This window comes from Schistocerca piceifrons, chromosome 2 (genome assembly GCF_021461385.2).
Source record: "Schistocerca piceifrons isolate TAMUIC-IGC-003096 chromosome 2, iqSchPice1.1, whole genome shotgun sequence".
Lineage (NCBI taxonomy): Eukaryota > Metazoa > Arthropoda > Insecta > Orthoptera > Acrididae > Schistocerca > Schistocerca piceifrons.
In genome coordinates, this window is record NC_060139.1 from 564,748,770 (window position 1) to 564,758,769 (window position 10,000).

At 43.9% G+C, this 10,000-nt stretch overlaps 1 pseudogene; it reads left to right on the top strand.

Annotated features, from left to right (window-relative positions):
- Positions 1 to 2,978: 2,978 nt before the first annotated feature.
- On the top strand, positions 2,979 to 3,096 carry LOC124778771 (annotated as a pseudogene).
- The last annotated feature ends 6,904 nt before the right edge of the window (positions 3,097 to 10,000 follow it).

Consider the following 10,000-nt stretch of genomic DNA (forward strand, 5'->3'; position numbering starts at 1 on the left):
CGCCTTGCTAGGTCGTAGCAAATGACGTAGCTGAAGGCTATGCTAACTATCGTCTCGGCAAATGAGGACGTCTTTTGTCAGTGAACCATCGCTAGCAAAGTCGGCTGTACAACTTAGGGCGAGTGCTAGGAAGTCTCTCTAGACCTGCCGTGTGGCGGCGCTCGGTCTGCAATCACTGATAGTGGCGACACGCGGGTCCGACGTATACTAACGGACCGCGGCCTATTTAAAGGCTATCACCTAGCAAGTGTGGTGTCTGGCGGTGACACCACAGTTATAACGCCAGTATTAATTGTGTCAAGCTATGTCATCCACAGAGTACGTAATCAGAATCTGTTCAAGTTTTTCTCGTTCCCTGAGCAGTGAAAGGTCATAGGACAGTGAATGACTTACATACAAATGTTTCATTTATTGAAAAAGCAAGTGTATCGCTGTTGCCTATTCAGTGTATGCGTAGTTCTTAAAGGCAAAACGGCTATGGTCGAATATCGAAAAGGCTTGCTTTCCCACATGCCATGGCCACGATTTATGGTTCGAAACGAGCAGTTCTGAAAGCACTTTCATTTATCGTAGCGAAAATTACCAGTTAAATTGTAAATAAATTTCTTGAAACGCAATGAGTGTGGAATACGAGGAAACTGGAGCAACAGTTCGTGCTGTGCAGTTCAGTTGTTTCAGCTCCAAAATAAAATTTGACAGGTTTTTTTTCCATATGATTTTAATATCAATATCTACTGATTACGGCTTCACACCGAGAAAGAAAAGGGAATACTTAAAGGAAGTTGCAGACAAAGCAGAAAAAATTAATTTAGAGAAGCGTGACAAGAACAAGAGGAATGTAGTTGGTATTAATAGCAGATCCAGCGGGAGAGAGTGGGGGAGAAGTCTGTTCAGGGCCGGTTCGAGAACATATTTCCACACTAGCGGCATATCAGTTGGCGCCTCCCTCTTCCTCGATTTTCCCTCGTACACTTTCATTGGTGTTAGTTTTCGCTAGTAATTGTGATACACGCTGTATGCAAATCTTGCACTTGGGCGAACCTCTCGTGGCCCTCCAAGCCGTCGCTCCTGATTGTGATACGTCCTCTATGGAAGTATTGCCAAGTGTGGCGCTTCTGGTGCCCTTCTCAACTTGGCACCCCAAGCGGCGGCTTATGTCAATTGTGCCTGAAACCGGCCCTGAATGTGACATGCATCTTTCTACGTGTAAACGCTGTTAATCACAATGTGTGGATTCAAAAGACCATGGCATGTGACGCGCAGTGCACGTGTTACGCATTATTTATTTATTTATTACAAATCGTTTTGGTCAGCGATACTGCTATATGTGTTCAAGGTTGCTGTGTAGGTACTGTTAGACCGTCACATGCTGGCATTCATCTTTATTTCCATGTTATAAAGTTCTTCGCTTCTGTAGGGACTTTCAGGCTGACATAGGAACCTTTGAGGTGTTTTGTAGACGCACAGTAGAAACTGAGTTGACAACACTGCCATTAGTAAATTTTCCTATTTGAAAGACGGACCTAAGGTGACCAGCCCCAGCGCTTCACTTGTCATCTGTTTCACAATACGGTAGTTTATTTCCAGTAAGACTCTAGATTTTATGAATGATTTATATTTCCAACGTATTATCATTTCATTGTCTCGTTTAATCCATCCTTCAGGAAGCGTACTAAAATTTTAGATTTTGCAGCCCCTAAAACCCTTCCGCCCCGAGCGGCGGCACGGTGGCATTGTTCCGTCTGTAGAGCTTGTCCTGCTCTTCCCACTCAGTGAAAACGGGTCAGTTTCTGTGTATAGCTTGTTCAGAACGTCCTGAATGCGAGCTGACTAATTCTGGATCTACTGGAGCCGGTAAAAGTCGGTCGACTTCGGCCCACGGGTGTTTTGTGTCTGGCCGCTGTCAACTTTTAACGGTCTAGCAATACAGTACCAGTGTGTATACCGTAGCCTTAACGATGCGAACGTCCTGCCGTACCGTGCAAACAAGTAAGCATATGACATTGTGTAGTGCCAGAACTGTATGAAAATAGCACAGTTCGTTCCCTCCGGATAGCGACTACTTTCACCTAGACATGGACAAAGCCGTTCTTTTTACGAAACCATTCCTTTTGAGATAGTTCTTATTGCTGAACTACTTCAAATGAACTACATTTTCCATGTTAAAGTATCAATAAATATGAGCACTTGTAAGAACTTTAAATTAACACGTTAGAAGGCAAATTTTTATTGCCTGCGAAAACTGAATAACCTTTGGGAACAAATCCAGTGTGTATATTTCAATTTTTTTTTTCCCTAAGACTTCGTGCCGCATGCAGCTGCTACCAACCTGTGCGACCAAACAGGAGTCGTGTTACAACAGCGAGGTGTAATCACTGTCAAGGGAGGGGATGATCGGAATTGGAGACTGGACTGAACTAAGTGAGGTAATGGAACGGCTTCGGTCTTCCGATCAGACGCATTTCGTACAGTTCATTACTACGGGTTCAGAACTTTGGTCGTTTAGGTCCTTGGAGTGGGGCGTACGTACTCTGTATGAAGGGAGGGAAAGTTCGTGAATGCACATTCTAATTTCCAGTAGGTAGGGAAAACGACGGGTAAAAGAACAAGAGTTCACTGAAGGAAAGATCGCACCGAACAGTTTGTTGATTAGTTGATTTGGGGGGAGTGGCCAAAAAACGAGGTCATCGGTCCCAAGGGCTAGGGTAGGCTGGGGAAGGAAGTCGTCCGTGCCATTTCAAAGGAACTATCCCAGAATTGGCCTGAAGCGATTTAGGGAAATCACGGAAGACCTAAATCATGATGGCCGGACGCTGGTACCGAACAGTTCCTTTCCCGAAATACAGTAGTTCATCAACTACACATTCCTAGTTTTACCCGACTCTTACTGGGGAGTGATGTCAAAATGACGCCTTCTTGTCCAGTACATCTGTTAACTGCTATGAAGTTTCGTGATAGCATCGAGTTTTATAGAATTAGGCAATGGTCTTGCCGCAGTGGATACACCGGTTCCCGTGAGATCACCGAAGTTAAGCGCTGTCGGGCGTGGTCGGCACTTGGATGGGTGACCATCCAGGCCGCCATGCGCTGTTGCCATTTTTCAGGGTGCACTCAGCCTCGTGATGCCAATTGAGGAGCTACTCGACCGAATAGTAGCGGTTTCGCTCAAGAATACCATCATAACGACCGGGAGAGCGGTGTGCTGATCCCACGCCCCTCCTATCCGCATCCTCTACTGAAAATGACAGCTGTCGGATGGTCCCGGTAGGCCACTAGTGTGGCCTGAAGACGGAGTGCTTATCGAGTTTTACAGATGTGAAGTGAGTGCGACCGCAAGAGACCCACACACATGCGACGGATCGCAGGATCCCCACGAATAGTTGCAAAAAGTAAATTTAAAAAATCGGAATTCTGATTTATTAAACTTGTTGTTAAACACTGTTTTTGGGAACGGCAGGTTACGTTGCTGAATGTATACATTTCCCACTGACGTCAAGTGGGTTGTGTGCATCTTTCTAGTGCGATAGTGCAATTCGTTTTTCGTTTATTAATCCTCAGTTTCTGTTTCATTGATTAGTCTTAGCAGATCAAATATTTACACAATTTGTTTTACAATCTCGACGCATCTACAGAAATTTTGTCACTAGCAGCACTACTGATTACCATAATTCCTGTTGTTGTACCGTACGAAAATACTCGTACATTCGCCGGCTCAAGAGCGGGTTCTTTGATTTGCTCATGGAGGACACTGAGCACTTATCTTTGTACAATCCATTTCCACAGGAATGTTCTGAGTATTCACAGCTTTCTCTGAATGTTAAAGTATCACCTGATAAAGACGAATTTAAAAGATTCTTCACTTGAAGAATGACTGACATAATGTTTGCAAAAAGTTGTTCCTAAGACATTCAATAAACTACTGGCCTATCTAGGATGATGCTGTCGCCTTGATGTTTGACTGTGAACTAGGCGAGCGTTCCTCTGCTTAGTCGTAAGAAGACCATCGACTGCAGTGGTGTAGCAAAAGCTCTAGGAGGATGGATGACTTTGCGGCGACCTTAGTTGTGAAGTATGCGTTTGGCTTTTCAGGAAAGGTTTTACCACGGAAACCACATTGTCATCATACTGTAAATGTCTGTTCTATGCGATGGTTTCTTCATCCAAGGAAAGAGGAAGACGTCACTGGGTGCCATGTCAGCAGTATGAGTGAGGGGGAGGGGGGAGGGGGGAGGGGAGGAACAATTTGGTAGCCCAGATACGCAGCATGTGTACTGTGTCCTGTGCAGAATGTGTTGTGGAGTTGTGGAAAAAAACACCTGTTGGACAGCTTCCTGTGATGCTTCGTCTCGGCAACCTACCGTAAGCTCTGATGGTTTGCACCTTACAAGCATAATCTTTTAGCATTAGCATTTGGCAATCCCAGAAAACACTCAGCATCACCTTGCCCGATTATACTTGAATTTTGGCCTATTTCTGCGGTAGTAAATGAAAATGAAATGATCGTATGGCATTGTTGGCCAGGAGACCCCATGTGGGTTTGCTCGGTCGCCTAGTGCAAGTCTTTCTATTTAAAGCGACTTCGGCGTCATGCGCGTCGATGATAATGAGATGATGGTGAGGACAACACAACACCCAGTCCCCGAGCAGATAAAATCTCCAGTCGGACTGGGAATCGAACCTGGACCACCTACATTGCACTGAGCTGTGCTGACCACTCTGCTACCTAGTGGACTTACATGGTTGCCACGGAAGTGGACTCTGGCGGTGATGAATCCTCATTTTTCCCATACTTGCTTTGCTCCTTAGTTTTGTAGTCATAGTAATGCACCCAAACCTCGTCCATGATGATTAGTCATCTGAATTGGCCTGACACAGCTACAACAAAGCCGTTACTACCTTCCTTCAGAGGGTTTTTCTGAAGGCTAATGACCACTTGTTGAATCTAGCGCGCGGCGGACCGTTGTCACGTTCAAACTGTCTTGCAACATGCAGAAAACTGATTGAGAAAACCAGTCTTCGATACCTGTGCTTCCACTTCTCACCTAGGCTTCCACTTCTCTTAAGATTCCCAATCCTCCACGGAGTAACGGTCTGCCTCTTCTTTACATGTTATTCAGACTTGAGACTGGAAGCGTCTGCACCACCTAACCACTATGTGATACGATGGTGCACTGTTGCAGTACACTGCGACCGACTCAACATATTGTTGCAGAGCTGTTTCCCTTCAAGGGTAGAAAATGAATTACTGCACAATACTCCGCTTTATCGATGGCTAGGGCAGCCATACATCCAAGTTCCCGCAAAATTGTCCAAGTTTTGAGGGCACGTGGATGCGTCCTGGTGTGTGTGGGGGGATATTATAAAGCGGTCCGGAATAAACCCATAACTTTATCATAACTACAGAAATTCGATTAATCGGAAATAAATAGATTTTAATAGATCTTAGTTAAAATTCGCTAAATGAGGACTGGCGCGTAGATAGTTTAGTTCATTTTATATTGAAAAACCAACACGAGCAGTACAGTATAAAATAATACATAATTACACACCTAACAACAACTGAGGCATGCTCATCTTACCAGGAACATGTAGCATTTCCCTTCACTCTGATGAGAGTGGCAGATTGTCATGTCTTGGACCCCACAAGTCACATGGCCATCCTGATCCATTAGCTCTCAACCACTTTTTATAATACAAGATGAGCAAATGTCTCGGCAGCGTTGCAAGTGTCCTCAACAGAGCTGTGGTCAGTTCAAGATCATCCCATATGCCACAGAATCATACTCGTGTCCGTGAAGTGTTCCTCATGTCATTCTGACACAATTCGGAAGCTGATCGACAGTATCCGACAATACAAAGTCTACTCAGGATCACCTAATGTGCCACATTGTCATCCTCGTCTCCGTGAAGTATTCCACATGCCATTCTGACACAATGTGGAAGTCGATCTACGGTACAAATCTACAGTGTTAAGCTCCTAACCGCTTCATATCCCTCTCTGCCAGCGTCGATAAGTTATCGACTACTGTCTGCTTCTCCACTGGCTGAAGGCTGTCCCCAGCAAAAATACCTCATTGTGAGATATTACCTTCTGTAGAGATTTTTGTGTTGGCAGAAGAGCCAACACCGTGTTACGAGCGGAGGCCGAATTGCACGCGTTTTAGCTCACGCAGGCTGATGTGAGGAGGGAAGAACTATACTGAGGTGAGGTCTGGAACATGACAAAGAATGAAAATTCAGAAAGCGGACGTAATTAGTTTGATACTTAACTTTAATCCATTAATGATGAACGTCGCTCTTGACGGTACATGATTCACAATATTATCTGTTCATAGTACATTCTTGAAGGTAGTAATTATAGTAGCTGAATAGGGCGCCTTGCTAGGTCGTAGCACATGGCGTAGCTGAAGGCTATGCTAAACTGTCGTCTCTGCAAATGAGAGCGTATGTAGACAGTGAACCATCGCTAGCAAAGTCGGCCGTACAACTGGGGCGAGTGCTAGGGAGTCTCTCTAGACTAGACCTGCCGTGTGGCGGCGCTCGGTCTGCAATCACTGATAGTAGCGACACACGGGTCCGATGTATACTAACGAACCGCGGCCGATTTAAAGGCTACCACCTAGCAAGTGTGGTGTCTGGCGGTGACACCACAGAGATCACCTTCTATAGAGATTACCTTCTGTAGAGATTGAGACATTGTTGTGTCACTGGATGCGCCTCTTTTTTTCAAAGATTGCAAATGTGTTCAGATTTGTATTAATATTTGATGTGAGTTATTTGAGAATTTCAAAGAATTATAATTGGCCCCTTAGAGAGAGTCTGCCACTCTACCATTTCCTGGAACATATTTTGCAAAAGGCAATACAGCATCAACCGTCCAAATTCCCAGCTTTTCAGACTTATCGTTTCGGCGACGCGTGCATTGTCCCCGCACGTCGCTAGCTGGAAACGGTCAACTAGCTGGGCTGGTCTCGGCGCGGCTTGAGCCCTATGGCCCGCTAGCGTTTACCTGTGCAACAAGTTCGTCGTACCAGTATTGGACGGCCGATTAGTTCGCCTAAATATATGTAACATTACAGCCTCACACTCTTCTTCATTGAGAGACAATTATCACTTTTCCCACCATACATATATCGTGTCTAAGTCATTATGCAATTGGTTTTGATCTTCTGATGACTTTGCCAGATGGTAAATGACAAAATCATCTGAAAACAATCTAAGAGGGCTGCTCAGATTGTCTCGTTATGTATTGCGAACAGCAAAGGGCGTATAACAGTTCCTTGGGGATAGCTCGATAGTGCTTTCATTTTACTCGATGATTTTTTATCGATTATTGCGTACTATGACCTTCCTGACAGGAAATACGAATCCAGTCATACAAGGGAAGCGATACTTCATAGGCACGCAATTTGATTAGAAGTCTCTTGTGGGGAACAGTGTCGAGAGTCTTGTGTAACTCTAGAAATTTTGGGTCAATTTGAGATCCCCTGTCGATAGCATTCATTACTTCGTGTGAATAAAGAGCTAATAGTGTGTCGCAGGAACGGTATTTGCTCAATCTGTGCTATTTTATCATCGAGGTATTCATAAAGTTCGAACACAGTACTGTGTACTCTCGATTATCCATGATAATTGGGGACTTGAAAACAGCGAATAATCATATTCCGCGGATAACCCGTAATTGAAGCACACGGAAATGTAATTGATTTGTTCAGAACAAAAACTAATTACAATGTCATAATTAAAATCAGTTAACCATTGTTTATAATAAATTTCACTTTATTCATCGTATTATGTTTGAGAATACAGTACTTACAAAAAATAGAGTGCAAGCCAGTTGCACATTACACTACACTACTTTGAAACAAAATACTCCTGAATTGATTTCTGTCTCAGCGAGGTAGCTTGTCTTTTACACATCACACTACGAATTTTATGCAACACCAACTTGTTAGAGAGGGGAGCACCTTCTTGCTGTTCCAGGCAGTCCAGCAACCCTTTGGTCCACTCATGTGCTGATGCATGACTGATTACTATTTCTGGAATCAAAGGAATGTTATCACCTTTGTCACTGTTTTTCACCTCCTAGGACTTCCCTTGTACTCGCTGAGCAATAATAACACTGTCGCTCAACATCTCATGACCTGTCTCCGCGCGGGTCACGTCAAACCATTCTGAAATATTTTTTGTCAACAGTTTCAAACCTTGAGCGCTTTACAAAACAGCAGCCAAAGTTCTAATGAGCAGTCTTCTTCGTCATCAAAATCATTGATTTCATCAGTTTTAGGCTGTGGTTGATTGTTACAGGTAGACCCTTCAACGTTAAATGTTCTCCCACCTGTGGCACAAAGCAATTATGGAACCATGTTTAAAATACTATGCAGTCCATCCAGGCCCCTTTCTGGCGAAAATAATGGACAGGTAAATTGAGCATGTCCTTTCCTTTGAGACCACTGTTTTATAGCTTTACCTATTATACCAAGCTTAACTATTTGTGATCCTGTACCATTAGCGCAAGACGACACATTTATTCTTTCCTTCCTTGATTTGTGACCAGGTGTATTACGCTCTGTCTCGAAACCTGAAGTCTTTGTTGTTAGACTCTTCCAAAACATCCCGGCTTCGTCTGTGTTGTATATTTGCTCCAGCTCTAAATTTTCTCGTGCAATAAACTCCTGGAATCATTACAAAATTCAGAAGCAACCTTTATTACCTCCCAGACGTCATGACGCTGTTTAAATTTTGTTAGCTGGCCGGAAGATGCACTAAAATCTCCTTCAAGTTTTGAAGAAAATCTGGACTTGTTTGGCGCTTATTGGGGCCAGATACTTGTATGCTCTCGCCGGCCAGTGTGGCCGAGCGGTTCTATGCGCTTCGGTCTAGAACCGCGCGTCCGATACGGTCGCAGGTTCGAATCCTGCCTCGGGCATGGATGTGTGTGATGTCCTTAGGTTAGTTAGGTTTAAGTAGTTCTAAGTTCTAGGGGACTGATGACCTCAGATGTTAAGTCCCACAGTGCTCAGAGCCATTTGAACTTGTATGCTCTCTGCTCTTTTCTGTTGAAACCATTCCAACATGGCTTTAATCCAGTTCTGCATACGTAAATATTTTCATAGCCGTCCGAGTTGACGAAGCTCTAAATCAGCCAGAACTGTTAGTAAGCTGAATTATTTCGTCTTTTTCCGAATATAACGGATCTCAGTTTCACCCACATTGTAAATCAGCGCCAGATACCGCGTCTGCGTAATCTTCGAGTTTGTGTATTATTTCCGATTTTTGCTGTGTCCTCAGCACAACACGATTTCGCTTGTCAGACCTTGTTCGGGACTGTTGTTGTTGTTGTGGTCTTCAGTCCTGAGACTGGTTTGATGCAGCTCTCCATGCTACTCTATCTTGTGCAAGCTTCTTCATCTCCCAGTACCTACTGCAACCTACATCCTTCTGAATCTGCTTAGTGTATTCATCTCTTGGTCTCCCTCTAGGATTTTTACCCTCCACGCTGCCCTCCAATGCTACATTTGTGATCCCTTGATGCCTCAAAACATGTCCTACCAACCGATCCCCTCTTCTAGTCAAGTTGTGCCACAAACTTCTCTTCTCCCCAATCCTATTCAATACCTCCTCATTAGTTACGTGATCTACCCACCTTATCTTCAGCATTCTTCTGTAGCACCACATTTCGAAAGCTTCTATTCTCTTCTTGTCCACACTAGTTATCGTCCATGTTTCACTTCCATACATGGCTACACTCCATACAAATACTTTCAGAAACGATTTCCTGACACTTAAATCTATACTCGATGTTAACAAATTTCTCTTCTTCAGAAACGATTTCCTTGCCATTGCCAGTCTACATTTTATATCCTCTCTACTTCGACCATCATCAGTTATTTTACTTCCGAAATAGCAAAACTCCTTTACTACTTTAAGTGTCTCATTTCCTAATCTGATTCCCTCAGCATCACCCGATTTAATTTGACTACATTCCATTATCCTCGTT